The sequence below is a fragment of the Oncorhynchus tshawytscha genome, linkage group LG24, assembly GCF_018296145.1.
Source record: "Oncorhynchus tshawytscha isolate Ot180627B linkage group LG24, Otsh_v2.0, whole genome shotgun sequence".
NCBI classification, from domain to species: domain Eukaryota; kingdom Metazoa; phylum Chordata; class Actinopteri; order Salmoniformes; family Salmonidae; genus Oncorhynchus; species Oncorhynchus tshawytscha.
This window is the reverse complement of record NC_056452.1, coordinates 907,466-922,328: the sequence shown is the minus strand read 5'-3', so window position 1 is coordinate 922,328 and position 14,863 is coordinate 907,466.

The window sequence follows — 14,863 nt, the reverse complement described above, 5'->3', positions numbered from 1 at the left end:
TTGCTGCCCTTCTTGACACAAGGCCATCCTCCAAAAGTCTTTGCCTCACTGTGCGTGCAGATGCACTCACAACTGCGTGCTGACATTCCTGAGCAAGCTCTGTACAGGTGGTGCTCTGATCCCACAGCTGAATCAACTTTAGGAGACGGTCCTGGCTAGAGGTCGACATATTATGATTTTTCAACGCCGATACCGATACCGACTATTGGAGACCAAAAAAAGCCGATACCGATTAATCAGCCGTTTTTTTAAATGTATTTTTAATAATGACAATTACAACAATACTGAATGAACACTTATTTTAACATAATATAATACATCAATAAAATCTATTTAGCCTCAAATAAATAATGAAACATGTTTAATTTGGTTTAAATAATGCAAAAACAAAGTGTTGGAGAAGAAAGTAAAAGTGCAGTATGTGCCATGTAAGAAAGCTAACGTTTAAGTTCCTTGCTCAGAACATATGAAAGCTGGTGGTTCCTTTTAACATGAGTCTTCAATATTCCCAGGTAAGAAGTTTTAGGTTGTCGTTATTATAGGAATTATAGGACTATTTCTGTCTATACCATTTCTATTTCATTAACTCTGACTATTGGATGTTCTTATAGGCACTTTAGTATTGCCAGTGTAACAGTATAGCTTCTGTCCCTCTCCTCACTCCTCCCTGGGCTCGAACCAGGAACACAACGACAACAGCCACCCTCGAAGCAGCGTTACCCATGCAGAGCAAGGGGACCAACCACTCCAAGTTTCAGAGTGAGTGACGTTTGAAACGCTATTAGTGTGCACCACGCTATCTAGCTAGCCATTTCATATCAGTTACACCAGCCTAATTTTGGGAGTTGATAGGCTTGAAGTCATAAACAGCGCAATGCTTGACGCACAACGAAGGGCTGCTGGCAAAATGCACGAAAGTGCTGTTTGAATGAATGCTTATGAGCCTGCTGCTGCCTACCACAGCTCAGTCAGACTGCTCTATCAAATCATAGACGTGGTTATAACATAACACATAGAAATATGAGCCTTAGGTCATTAATATGGTCGAATCCGGAAACTATCATCTCGAAAACAAAACTTTTATTCTTTCAGTGAAATACGGAACCGTTCCTGTTACATTCCACAACCTTCAATGTTATGTCATAATTACGTAAAATTCTGGCAAATTAGGCGGCCCAAACTGTTGCATATACACTGACTGCATGCAATGAACGCAAGAGAAGTGACACAATTTCACCTGGTTATTATTGCCTGCTAACCTGGATTTGATGTTCATGGTTAGGTACACATTGGAGCAACGATACGCACCGCATCGATTATATTCAACGCAGGACACGTTAATATAAACTAGTAATATCATCAACCATGTGTAGTTAACTAGTGATTATGATTGATTGATTGTTTTTTATAAGATAAGTTTAATGCTAGCTAGAAACTTACCTTGGCTTACTGCATTCGCGTAACAGGCAGTCTCCTCGTGGAGTGCAATGAGAGGCAGGTGGTTAGAGCGTTAGTCTAGTTAACTGTAAGGTTGCAAGATTGAATCCCCCGAGCTGACAAGGTGAAAATATGTCGTACTGCCCCTGAACGAGGTAGTTAACCCACCGTTCCCAGGTCGTCATTGAAAATAGAATGTGTTCTTAACTGACTTGCCTAGTTAAATAAAGATTAAATAAAAGGTGTAACAAATATATATATATTTAAATCGGCCAAATCAGTGTCCAAAAATACCGATTTCCGATTGTTATGAAAACTTGAAATCGGCCCCAATTAATCAGCCATTCCGATTAATCGGTCGACCTCTAGTCCTGGCGCTTGCTGGACTTTCTTGGGCGCCCTGAAGCCTTCGTCACAACAATTGAACCGCTCTCTTTGAAGTTCTTGATGATCCGATAAATGGTTGATTTAGGTGCCATCTTACTGGCAGCAATATCCTTGCCTGTGAAGCCCTTTTTTGTGCAAAGCAACAGCACGTGTTTCCTTGCAGGTAACCATGTTTGACAGAGGAAGAACAATGATTCCAAACAATGACTCCTTTTGAAGCTTCCAGTCTGTTATTCGAACTCAATCAGCATGACAGAGTGATCTCCAGCCTTGTCCTTGTCAACACTCACTCCTGTGTTAACAAGAGAATCCCTGACATGTCTGCTGGTCCTTTTGTGGCAGGGCTGAAATGCAGTGGAAATGTTCTTTGGGGATTCAGTTCATTTGCATGGCAAAGAGGGACTTTGCAAGTATTTGCAATTCATCTGATCACTCTTCATAACATTCTGGGGTATATGCAAATTGCCATCATACAAACTGAGGCAGCAGACTTTGTGAAAATTTATATTTGGGTCATTCTCAAAACATTTGGCCATGACTGTACCGATACCACAGAAAGTTGGTGGCACTTTAATTAAGGAGAATGGGATGGTGGTAATGACTGGAATGGTATCAATACATGGTTTCCTGGTATTTGATGCCATTCCATTTGCGCGGTTCTGGACATTATTATGTGCCATTCTCCCCTCAGGAGCCTCCTGTGACAGATATGCCATATTCTGACCTTAACTTAATTCCCTAATAATTCCACATTCACATGCAAGGGAACCATGAATAACGTAGAGCGAACCTGATGATTCCAAGCTGAAAAAGCATCTACTTAATTTTTTTCCCATAGAAAAAACAGAATTCTCCATGCACTGTAATTTATACATTGATAAGAGCTACAAAATTACAACATAAATATTCCCTTACCTTTGATGATCTTTCATCAGAATGTAGTGCAAGGAGTCCTAGTTCAACAATAAATCGTTTTGTTTCATAATGTTCAATTATAGTGTCCAAGTAGCAGCATTTGCTACCACTTTCAGCTCACATGGCCAAAAAACTACTTCTGGTCCAGGATAACTTTGCATGAAAACTTCCAAAAGACATATTACAGGTCAAAGAAACTGGTCAAACTAAGTGCAAAATCAATCTTCAGGATGTTATAATCATATGTATCCAATAGCATTCCAACCGGATCATTCGTTTTCATCTGGGGCTGATTGGAACAGCCGAAGCACTCAAAGACAAACGCGCCACAACAAAATGGCATTATTTGGTGACACCAACTACTTTCCTTCCCATTAGGTCAAAGTTCACAGCAAATGCTCCATTACACTTTCTACTGAATGAGGACATCTAGTGGAAGACGTAGGAAGTGTTTCCAGATCCATAACTTGTTGGGAAGGGAGGGGATGACGTCAAAGTTGCCCCAACTTTCAGGATTTCAAAACTTGTTTGGAAGATTGCCTGCCCTGTGAGTTCTGTTATACTCACAGACATAATTCAAACGGTTTTAGAAACTTCAGAGTGTTTTCTATCCAATATTAATAATAATATGCATATATTAGCAATTTAGGACAGATTTTGATGCAGTTCACTATGGGCACGCAATTCATCCAAAGTGGAAATACTGCCCCCTATCTGTAAGTGGTTATGAGTAATCCGTTTGGAGAAGAGATTGTAAATACACATAGCAATTGTTTTTAGATGATTTTCCCTTATGATCTCTGGAGACAAATGGGAAACCAGTCATATGAAAGCAAACTGATAATCATATCAATATGACGTATTGTGACCCCTTTTCCACATTGAAGTAGGCTATAAATAGCTGTGCCGTTTTTAACTGTATGCCCTCATAATTTGCAGGGGTAAAATTCTGAGACCCAAGCTATATGCTTCTGTAGCCCAGAACCTGACGAGTTGATTTATGCGCTTTAGAAGATTAAGTATATTCCGGGGCTTTATTTTACAATTTGTAAAATATTAGTATTAATTAATATATCAGGAGCCACCGTCAATAATACATACATTTATAACTGTCACTTTAGTGTTAGTTATCCTTCCATTTGTAACCTACATTTTAAATCATTCAATTTTCTTTACCTTTCTTCTGTCACATAGTTGTACCCGAAGATTGCTAGCAATAGTTGATCATATTAGGCTAACGCGTAATAATTTGGGACTTGAAGCCTATTTGAATCATTATGGAACACAGACCACACATTGCAGTTTAAACCTGGAGCATGGTTCAGGATGACTAGACCGTTGTCATACAGTTCCATGATTAGTGAAGATTAGTGTAGAATTAGAGTACCATTGTTCAACCCCTATTGTACTTTTTATTCCACCTTCCAATATTTAATGGATTGTACTCGTTACGTTCCCCAGCAAGAAAATCAAAAATTGTCGCTTCAAATAGAAAGGGGACTAAGAGTCACTGACCAACAGCCAAAATGAAACAGACAGGGTTTTAGGAGGAGTTCTGAAAAGACACTCATAGGGGTATCCACAAAGTTGACTAGCAACAACTGGAACCTAAGACACACCCACCATGAGGGCCCACTAAATGTTACTATTGCAGATAGATTGTGGCTTCCATCAATGTAATTGTCTGCATCATTTCCAATCCCCCATATATAAAAAACATATTTTCATGTATTATTTCCACTAACCCTACCAAGCCTCCCCTTATTGGAGTAAACTAATGGACAACACTTAAGTATAAACCTAATTAGAAGTAGAAACCTATTTTACAATAGTTGTCTTTTGATTGTTTTTAGTCCCATCCTTCAGCTTCACTCAACCCCTCCAGTCTATCTCGGAACACCATGCGGTTTCTATTTGCCACATATTTTTCAACTGTGCTGTGATGTTTCTGAACCTTTCTACTCTCATATATTCTACATTTTGTAAATTAAAGAACATTTTTGGTAAGAGTATTATTATTATTGATCAACGGCCTCCACTTTTTCCAGGACTGGTCGGACTTCTGCAACATTTGAAACGTTACTCCGGCATTTCGTAACCCAAACGGGAGTGGAAGGTTGGAAAACAAACCATCAGGAGTGACAAAAGTAGACAACTATTTGCCTTCAGGAGATGAAACTTGCTAACGTACTTAGCAGATCCAACACGTTCCACACAATCATCAATCTTGTGCAAAGGGTATGAGTCTGCCTTAGAAACGGCATTGAGCGAGAGCGCCAGGCTGACCTGCATCATGCACTCCTGCCATCACCATTACGCACACCTGCCTTCCCTCATCACGCGCATCAGCGATATTGAGTGACCTGGACTCACTCATCACCTGTTTATTACCTCCCCTATATTTGTCAGTTCCCCTGCTCTGTTCCCTGCTGATGCATAATTTTTTTTGTCTGTGTTACCCGTTTGCCGATGCTGTTACTGTCTCGTTCGTTGTCCGTTCTATATTAAATATTTTCTCCCCGTACCTGCTTCGTCTCTCCAGCGTCATCCATGTGACAGAATACAGCAGCCATCACACGAAGCATCAGGGAGTACTGGCATTCCGGTTGGTATGGTGGCATTGGCTCTGGGTCGCCACCGATGGAACCGGGGATGCGTAAGCAAGCCCGTCGGGCTCTCACGCCCTGGCTGGCTCGAGAGGTTTCCTTGCCTCGGTTGGCTAGGATGGCGCCCATCCCACGTCGGGCCTCAGCGAAATCATCAGTTCTCAGTCCAGGAGTTTTTTTGTTTGTTTTTTGTTGGTGACGTGGGGGTGGATTCCGCCACCAATGGAACCGGGGGTGCCTAAGCCAGCCCGTCGGGCTTTCACACCCTGGCTGGCTCGAGAGGTTTCCTTGCCTCGGTTGGCTCGGCGGCTTCCCATCGTACGTCACTCTACACCGGATCGTCGGGCTGCCTCGCTGCAGCAGGATCGACAGGCGTCTTGACTCAGCCATATTGTCTGGCTTCTATGCCTCAGCGGGTCATGGAAAACAATTAATGCATCAGCAGGGAACAGAGAAGGGGAACTGACAAACAGGTGATGAGTAAGTCCAGGTGAATCCAATATCGCTGATGCACATGACGACCGAAGGCAGGTGTGCGTGATGCAGGGCAGCCTGGCACCCTCGAGCGGGGGGGAAGAGCGGGCGCAGATGTGACAGTACTCCCCCCTCCTCCCTTGGGGCACCACCTGGCGTCCCACCTGGGCGAACCGACCGAGACATGGGCGCTGGGCAAGCCGGTTGGCGCGCGGGAGCCCAACGAACCGGCAGGAGCATGAGAGCCTGGGTACTGTCACGTCTGCTCCCGCTCTTCCCCCCCTGGCGCTCGAGGGCACCAGGGTGCCCTGCATCATGCGCATCAGCGATATTGGATTAAAAAGAAACTCCAGCTGATGCTGTTACTGTCTCGTTCCATGTCCGTTTTATTTCAAATGTTTTTCCCCGTACCTGCTTTGTAAATTCAGTGTCATTCCTTTGTGACAGCTCTAGTACATTTGTCTGGGTTGGCATATCTGAGAATAAACCCTGATATTCTAAAAGCAGTGCAACAATGTCACCTTTTTCCTCTGGAGACAAATGTGCAAAAAAGTCATCAAGGTTTTCTAGAATCTCCGAGGTACTCAAACGTTCAACCCGGCACAGGGTGTATTGGGTTTTCCTCGTACCCTTGAGGAAGACTATAGCCATTGGTGACAGCAGTGGCCAGAGGGAGAACATCAGTACCGGTTCACACCGACTTTGCCGCCAAATCGTAGCGGGTGAAGTATGGTTTCAATATGTTGACGTGACACAGCCTAGTTTTTCTCCTGCGCTCTGATGTGGCAATGTAATCCAGACTATAAGCCTAAAATGGTGGTTTAAGGTGTTGCCCTGCAACAACCTCTCTCTCAGCAAGCTCAAAGGACCCACATTGGATCAACCCCACCCACTTGCCAAAGCACAGCCCCCCACACCACTGGAGGGATATCTTCAAAGCACCAACTTACTACCCTGAGACAGGGCTGAGTATAGCCCACAAAGGTGACTCAACCCACTCAAGTGACACACCCCTCCTAGGGACGGCATGTAAGAGTACCAGTAAGCCAGTGACTCAGCCCCCGTAGTAGGGTTAGATGTAGAGAATCCCAGTGGAGTGATAGGAACCGGCCAGGCAGAGACAGCAAGGGCGGTTAGTCTCTCCAGTGTCTTTCCGTACACCGTCACACCCCTGGGCCAGACTACACTCAATCGTAGGACCTACTGAAGCGATGAGTCTTCAATGAAGACTTAAAGGTTGAGACCGAGTCTGGTCTCTCACATGGACAGGCAGACCATTCAATAAAAATGGAGCTATATAGGAGAAAGCCCTGCCTCCAGCTGTTTGCTTAGACATTATAGGGACAATAAGGAGGCCTGCGTCTTGTGACCGTAGCGCACATGTAGGTATGTACGGCAGGACCAAATCGGAGTGATATGTAGGAGCAAGCCCATGTAATGCTTTGTAGGTTAGCAGTAAAACCTTGAAATCAGCCCTTGCCTTAACAGGAAGCCAGTGTAGAGAGGCTAGCACTGGAGCAATATGATCACATTTTCTGGTTCAAGATTCTAGCAGCCGTGTTTAGCACGAACTGAAGTTTATTTAGTGCTTTATCCAGGTAGCCGGAAAGTAGAGCATTGTAGTTTTCTGATCTATAAGTGACAAGAGCCAGCAGCATCCCACCCTGCATACCACTGCTGGCTTGCTTCTGAAGCTAAACAGGGTTGGTCCTGGTCAGTCCCTGGATGGGAGACCAGATGCTGCTGGAAGTGGTGTTGGAGGGCCAGTAGGAGGCACTCTTTCCTCTGGTCTAAAAAATATCCCAATGCCCCAGGGCAGTGATTGGGAACACTGCCCTGTGTAGGGTGCTGTATTTCGGATGGGACGTTAAACGAGTGTCCTGACTCTCTGAGGTCATTAAAGATCCCATGGCACTTATCATACGAGTAGGGGTGTTAACCCCGGTGTCCTGGCTAAATTCCCAATCTGGCTCTCAAACCATCACGGTCACCTAATAATCCCCAGTTTACATTTGTCTCATTCATCCCCCTCCTCTCCCCTGTAATTATTCCCCAGGTCGTTGATATAAATGAGAATGTGTTCTCAGTCAATTTACCTGATAAAATAACCAGATAAATTTAAAAAAATAGCATGGATTAACTTTTCGGCATCATTTTTGGACAGAGTTTCGGATTTTTGCAATGTTAGGGAGAGGGGAGAGGAGGGGGATGAATGTGACAAATGTAAACTGGGGATTATTAGGTGACCGTGATGGTTTTGCAATCTCAATTCAACGGCTCAGACACAAGAGGTATGTGGCAGGGTCTACAGTCTATCACGGATTACAAAAAGAAAACCAGCACCGTCACGGACCAGGATGTCTTGCTCCCAGGCAGACTAAATAACTTTTTTGCCCGCTTTGAGGACAATACAGTGCCACTGACACTGCCCGCAACTAAAACATGCAGACTCTCCTTCACTGCAGCCGACGTGAGGAAAACATTTAAACGTGTCAACCCCGTAGCACTCACTTCTGTCATCATGAAGTGCTTTGAGAGACTAGTCAAGGACCATATCACCTCCACCCTACCTGACACCCTAGACCCACTCCAATTTGCTTACCGCCCAAATAGGTCCACAGACGATGCAATCTCAACCACACTGCACACTGCCCTAACCCATCTGGACAAGAGGAATACCTATGTGAGAATGCTGTTCATCGACTACAGCTCGGCATTTAACACCATAGTGCCCTCCAAGCTCGTCATCAAGCTCGAGACCCTGGGTCTCGACCCCGCCCTGTGCAACTGGGTACTGGACTTCCTGACGGGCCGCCCCCAGGTGGTGAGGGTAGGCAACAACATCTCCACCCCGCTGATCCTCAACACTGGGGCCCCACAAGGGTGCGTTCTGAGCCCTCTCCTGTACTCCCTGTTCACCCACGACTGCGTGGCCACGCACGCCTCCAACTCGATCATCAAGTTTGTGGACGACACAACAGTGGTAGGCTTGATTACCAACAACGACGAGATGGCCTACAGGGAGGAGGTGAGGGCCCTCGGAGTGTGGTGTCAGGAAAATAACCTCACACTCAACGTCAACAAAACTAAGGAGATGATTGTGGACTTCAGGAAACAGCAGAGGGAACACCCCCTATCCACATCGATGGAACAGTAGTGGAGAGGGTAGTAAGTTTTAAGTTCCTCGGCGTACACATCACAGACAAACTGAATTGGTCCACCCACACAGACAGCATCGTGAAGAAGGCGCAGCAGCGCCTCTTCAACCTCAGGAGGCTGAAGAAATTCGGCTTGTCACCAAAAGCACTCACAAACTTCTACAGATGCACAATCGAGAGCATCTTGTCGGGCTGTATCACCGCCTGGTACGGCAACTGCTCCACCCACAACCGTAAGGCTCTCCAGAGGGTGGTGAGGTCTGCACAACGCATCACCGGGGGCAAACTACCTGCCCTCCAGGACACCTACACCACCCGATGTCACAGGAAGGCCATAAAGATCATCAAGGACAACAACCACCCGAGCTACTGCCTGTTCACCCCGCTATCATCCAGAAGGCGAGGTCAGTACAGGTGCATCAAAGCTGGGACCGAGAGACTGAAAAACAGCTTCTATCTCAAGGCCATCAGACTGTTAAACAGCCACCACTAACATTGAGTGGCTGCTGCCAACACACTGACTCAACTCCAGCCACGTTAATAATGGGAATTGATGGGAAATTATGTAAAATATATCACTAGCCACTTTAAACAATGCTACCTAATATAATGTTTACATACCCTACATTATTCATCTCATATGTATACGTATATACTGTACTCTATATCATCTACTGCATCCTTATGTAATACATGTATCACTAGCCACTTTAACTATGCCACTTTGTCTACATACTCATCTCATATGTATATACTGCACTCAATACCATCTACTGTGTCTTGCCTATGCCGCTCTGTACCATCACTCATTCATATATCTTATGTACATATTCTTTATCCCCTTATACTTGTGTCTATAAGGTAGTAGTTTTGGAATTGTTATCTAGATTACTTGTTGGTTATTACTGCATTGTCGGAACTAGAAGCACAAGCATTTCGCTACACTCGCACTAACATCTGCTAACCATGTGTATGTGACAAATAAAATTTGATTTGATTTTTACGTAGATGGAAAAAAAGCTGTCCTTGAAATAGTCTTGATATGTTCGTCAAAAGAGATCAGGGTCCAGAGTAACGCCGAGGTCCTTCAGTTTTATTTGAGACTGTACAACTATCAAGATTAATTATCAGATCCAACATTAGATCTTTGTTTCTTGGGACCTAGAACTAGCATCTCTGTTTTGTCCGAGTTTAAAAGTAAAAAATATGCTGCCATCCACTTCCTTTTGTCTGAAACACAGCCTTCCAGGGAGGGCATTTTTGGGGCTACACCATGTTTCATCAAAATGTACAGCTGTGTATCGTCTTCATAGCAGTGAAAGGTAACATTATGTTTCCGAATGACATCACCAAGAGGTAGAATATATAGTGAAAACAATAGTGGTCCTAAAACAGAACCTCGAGGAACACAAACTTACAATTGATGTGTCAGAGGACAAACCATCCACAGAGACACTGATATCTTTGACAGATAAGATTTAAACCAGGCCAGAACTTGTACGTGTAGACCAATTTGGGTTTCCAAAAGAATGGTTATTTTTTTACTTTTTTTATTTTACTAGTTAAAAACAAATTCTTATTTTCAATGACGGCCTAGGAACTGTGGGTTAACTGCCTGTTCAGGGGCAGAACGACAGATTTGTACCTTGTCAGCTCGGGGGTTTGAATTTGCAACCTTCCGGTTACTAGTCCAACGCTCTAACCACTAGGCTACCCTGCCGGTGTCAAAAGCAGCACTAAGGTCTAGTAGCACGAGGACAGATGCATAGCCTTGGTCTGACGCCATTAAAAAAGGTAATTTACCACCTTCACGAGTGCAGTCTCAGTGCTATGATGGGGTCTAAAACCAGACTGAAGCTTTCGTATACACTGGAAGGGTATCTAGGACTCTTTGGGTTGTCTGAGAATTTATAGCACAGCTTTTGATGATCCTTAGTTTGGGTCTAAACAGATTATTTGTTGCGATTGCAAACGTAATAAAATGGTGGTCAGATTTTCCTCATATTCTGGACTAACATTAAGATCCACAATATTTATTCCATGAGACAGAACTAGGTCCAGAGTTTGACTGTGGCAGTGAGTTGGTCCCGAGACATGTTTGACAAAACCCACTGAGTCTGATGGCTCCGAAAGTATTTTGGAGTGGGTCTGTGGACTTTTCCATTTGAATATTAAAGTCAAAGTAAAATTAGAATATTAGGAATTCAGGGAACTCAGTGAGGAACGCTATATATGGCCCAGGAGGTCTGTAAACAGTAGCTATAAAAACGTGATTGAGTAGGTGCATAGATTATGACTAGAAGCTCAAAAGGCAAACACAGTATTTTTTTTTGTAAATGGAAATGTGCTAACAGCTTGATGCATGGCCTGCACCGAATCTCATTGTAGAGCTAGAGGTGTTTGAGCCCTGCCTATGTTCATAGATAAGATGAGAGCACCCCTCAGCAGGCCAGGCATGGTGCTGTTTGTGGGTGAGTCCCAGAAAGAGGGCCAATTATTTACAAATTCTGTCTTTTGGGAGAGGCAGAAAACAATTTTCAACCAGCAATTGAGTTGCGAGAGACTGCTGTGGAGTTCATCACTCCCCCTAATTGGGAGGGGGCCAGAGACACTTACTCAACGATATTTCTAGCTGTTTCACATGCTGAAGCTATGTTGCGCTTGGTGACCTCTGATTGTTTCATCCTAAAATCGTTGGTGCCGACATGGATAACAATATCCCTATAGTCTACACTTGCCAGTTTTAGCTTTAGCCAGCATCATCGGATTAGCCTTTATGTCGGTAGCCCTGCCCCCTGGTAAAAAGTATGATCGCTGGATGATTCATTTTAAGTCTAATACTGTGGATAATGGTGTCGCCAATGACTAGGGTTTTCAATTCGTCAGAGCTAATGGTGGGAGGTTTCTGTGGCTCAGACCCAGTAACGGGTGGAGGAGAGACCAGAGAAGGCTCGGCCTCTGACTCCAACTCGTTGCTTAATGGGGAGAACTGGTTGAAAGTTTGTCGGCTGAATGAGCATTTCCTTCCAGAAGCTATGAAAAAATTGTCTGTCTGCGGGGACTGTGCGAGGGGATTTATACTACTATCGGTACTTATTGATGGCACAGACTCTTTCATCCTTTCCTACACTTAAATTACCATTATCTAACGATTGCATCTGAAGCTGGACTTGCAGCACGGCATCCTCACCATAAGGTGATAGTTCTCCTGTATATTATGACTGCAATTAGATGGCTTAATGTTACTACTTAGCTTCAGCTGGTGGAGGTCCTATAGAACCATGTCCAGATAAAGCATCCGGGATAAAAGAGTTGAATGAAAAAAGTAGAGCAAGGGAACATAAAACAATTATTTAAAATGTAAAAGTAAATAACTAAGTTGGCAGAAAGCAACGTAACGTTAGCAACAACCCACACAGCAGCACAGAAACTGCTGCTGTGCGCACAACAGCACAGATTCCGTCTTTCGTAATTTACGGAACTGTTGTCTGTATGCCTCTGGGACCAACTCGTAAGCCCGATTTGAGAGCAACTTCAACAGTGTCATAATCTGGACTCTGGTCAAGAGATGAAGCGGCATATACTTTGAGCCTATCCCACAAGAACACTTTGGAGGAGCAGTGACCAAATGTCTCACGGCCATTTTAGGAATGTGTCAATCCACTCAGTAAAATATACGTCCACCTCCTTTTCATTGAAAGACGGTACAAGTCGGCTGTTCCGACCAAGATCAAACTCTGTTGAGGGTGCACGGCCATTTTAGGAATGTGTCAATCCACTCATTAAAATATACGTCCACCTCCTTTTCATTGAAAGACGGTACAAGTCTGAGTGGATTCGTAGTGGGGTTCTGACAGCGGTGAGATTGCTTGCAATGACAACAAGCTCAGTTCGATGATACTGTGACACACCGCCCCAGACAGAGGGGACAGGCCTCCGTGTAATGCTCATTCCTTCGGTGATAAATGTGAATCCGACCATCACTCCTGGTGAGACAAAACCGCAACTCATCAGTGAAGAGCACTTTTTGCCAGTCCTGTCTGGTCCAGCGACGGTGGGTTTGTGCCCATAGGCAACATTGTTGCTGGTGGTGTCTGGTGAGGACCTGCCTTTCAACAGGCCTACAACCCCTCAGTCCAGCCTCTCTCAGCCTATTGTGGACAGTCAGCACTGATGGAGGGATTGTGGGTTCTTGGTGTAACTTGGGCAGCTGTTGTTGCCATCCTGTACCTGTCCCGCAGTTGTGATGTTCTGATGTACTGATCCTGTGCAGGTGTTGTTACACGTGGTTTGCCAATGCAAGGATGGTCAGCTATCCATCCTGTCTCCCTGTAGCGCTATCTTAGATGTCCCTCAGTACGGACATTGCAATTTATTGCCCTGGCCACATCTGCAGTCCTCATGGCTCCTTGCAGCATGCCTACGGCATGAGTAGGGACCCTGGGCATCTTTCTTTGGGGTTTTTCAGGTCAGTAGAAAGACCTCTTTAGTGTCCTAAGTTTTCATAACTGTGACCTTAATTGCCTACCGTCTGTAAGCTGTTAGTGTCTTTAACGTCCGTTCCACAGGTGCATGTTCATGAATTGTTTATGGTTCATTGAACAAGCATGGGAAACAGTGTTCAAACCCTTTACAATGAAGATCTGTGAAGTTATTTGGATTTTTACAATTTATCTTTGAAAAACAGGGTCCTGAAAAAGGGACGTTTCTTTTTTTGCTGAGTTTATTTAGATGGCTTTCTTTCATCGACCCCTATATTCTGAAGCCATTCTCTCAATGTATTCTACTGAGTATGACAAAATTCATGTCCCGCAGTTGTGATGTTCGGATGTACTGATCCTGTGCAGGTGTTGTTACACGTGGTTTGCCAATGCAAGGATGGTCAGCTATCCATCCTGTCTCCCTGTAGCGCTATCTTAGATGTCCCTCAGTACGGACATTGCAATTTATTGCCCTGGCCACATCTGCAGTCCTCATGGCTCCTTGCAGCAATGCGCGCAAGGTAGTGACATCTGAAGACCGCATTATGCGCCTGCATTAAGTCTGAATACCAACTACTTGGAAGTGAGTAGGAAAGGCATACATTTCCTGAGTCTGAATTGGACCCTTATTGCCCATAGGTTGCCAATGGCTGCCGCCTTGTCTCCGTAGAAGTTGGCCAAGGCTAACATTGTAGCCCCCTCTATGGGATAGCCAACACTTTGTCTGGGTGTGGTGGTCAGCATTTAAGATAATCTCTAAACCAGAAAGTCCTATTTTGCAATCATCCCTGGGATGCAGTTTAATAAAACAATATATGAATACCTCACCAAAATAATACATGTGATATCAATAAATTCACAGAATGTTCCGAAATAATATTATAAAATAATGTACAGTTCTAGAATTGTGTTTTTCGAAAGGTACATTAGTCTCGTTTGCCACTCATGGAGCTCCATGCAGAGGCTGTGGGAAGAAACTAAAGGTACAGTAACTACGTAGTATATACATTGCAAGGAAATGTCTGTATACTTTATCCGTGTGTGGTCTTAAAATAACAACTTCTTTCAATCTCAGTCACTAACTTCGGGAAAAAATGTTTCATTATGGGTAGCATTGAACTTGTGTATAGGGAGCACTCTAAACTCTCTCCAGTCTCAATATGCAACCTCCTCATTGGAGTGTGTTCACCCCGCCCTGGCCTCTCCAGGACTGTGTATAGCCAGCCCACAGGACAATGGAGAGCGGCTGAGCCTTGGTGCTGATAACAGTGAGTTCTCAGTTCTCTACACCCCATAATGAAGGGTGTTCGGCTCTGTGGTTAAACTCTGCCACTTTTTCTCTCCTCCAATCCTACAGGGCTCTTCTTGGCCTTTCAGTGTTTCCCTCTATTCGGTGGAAAAAGCT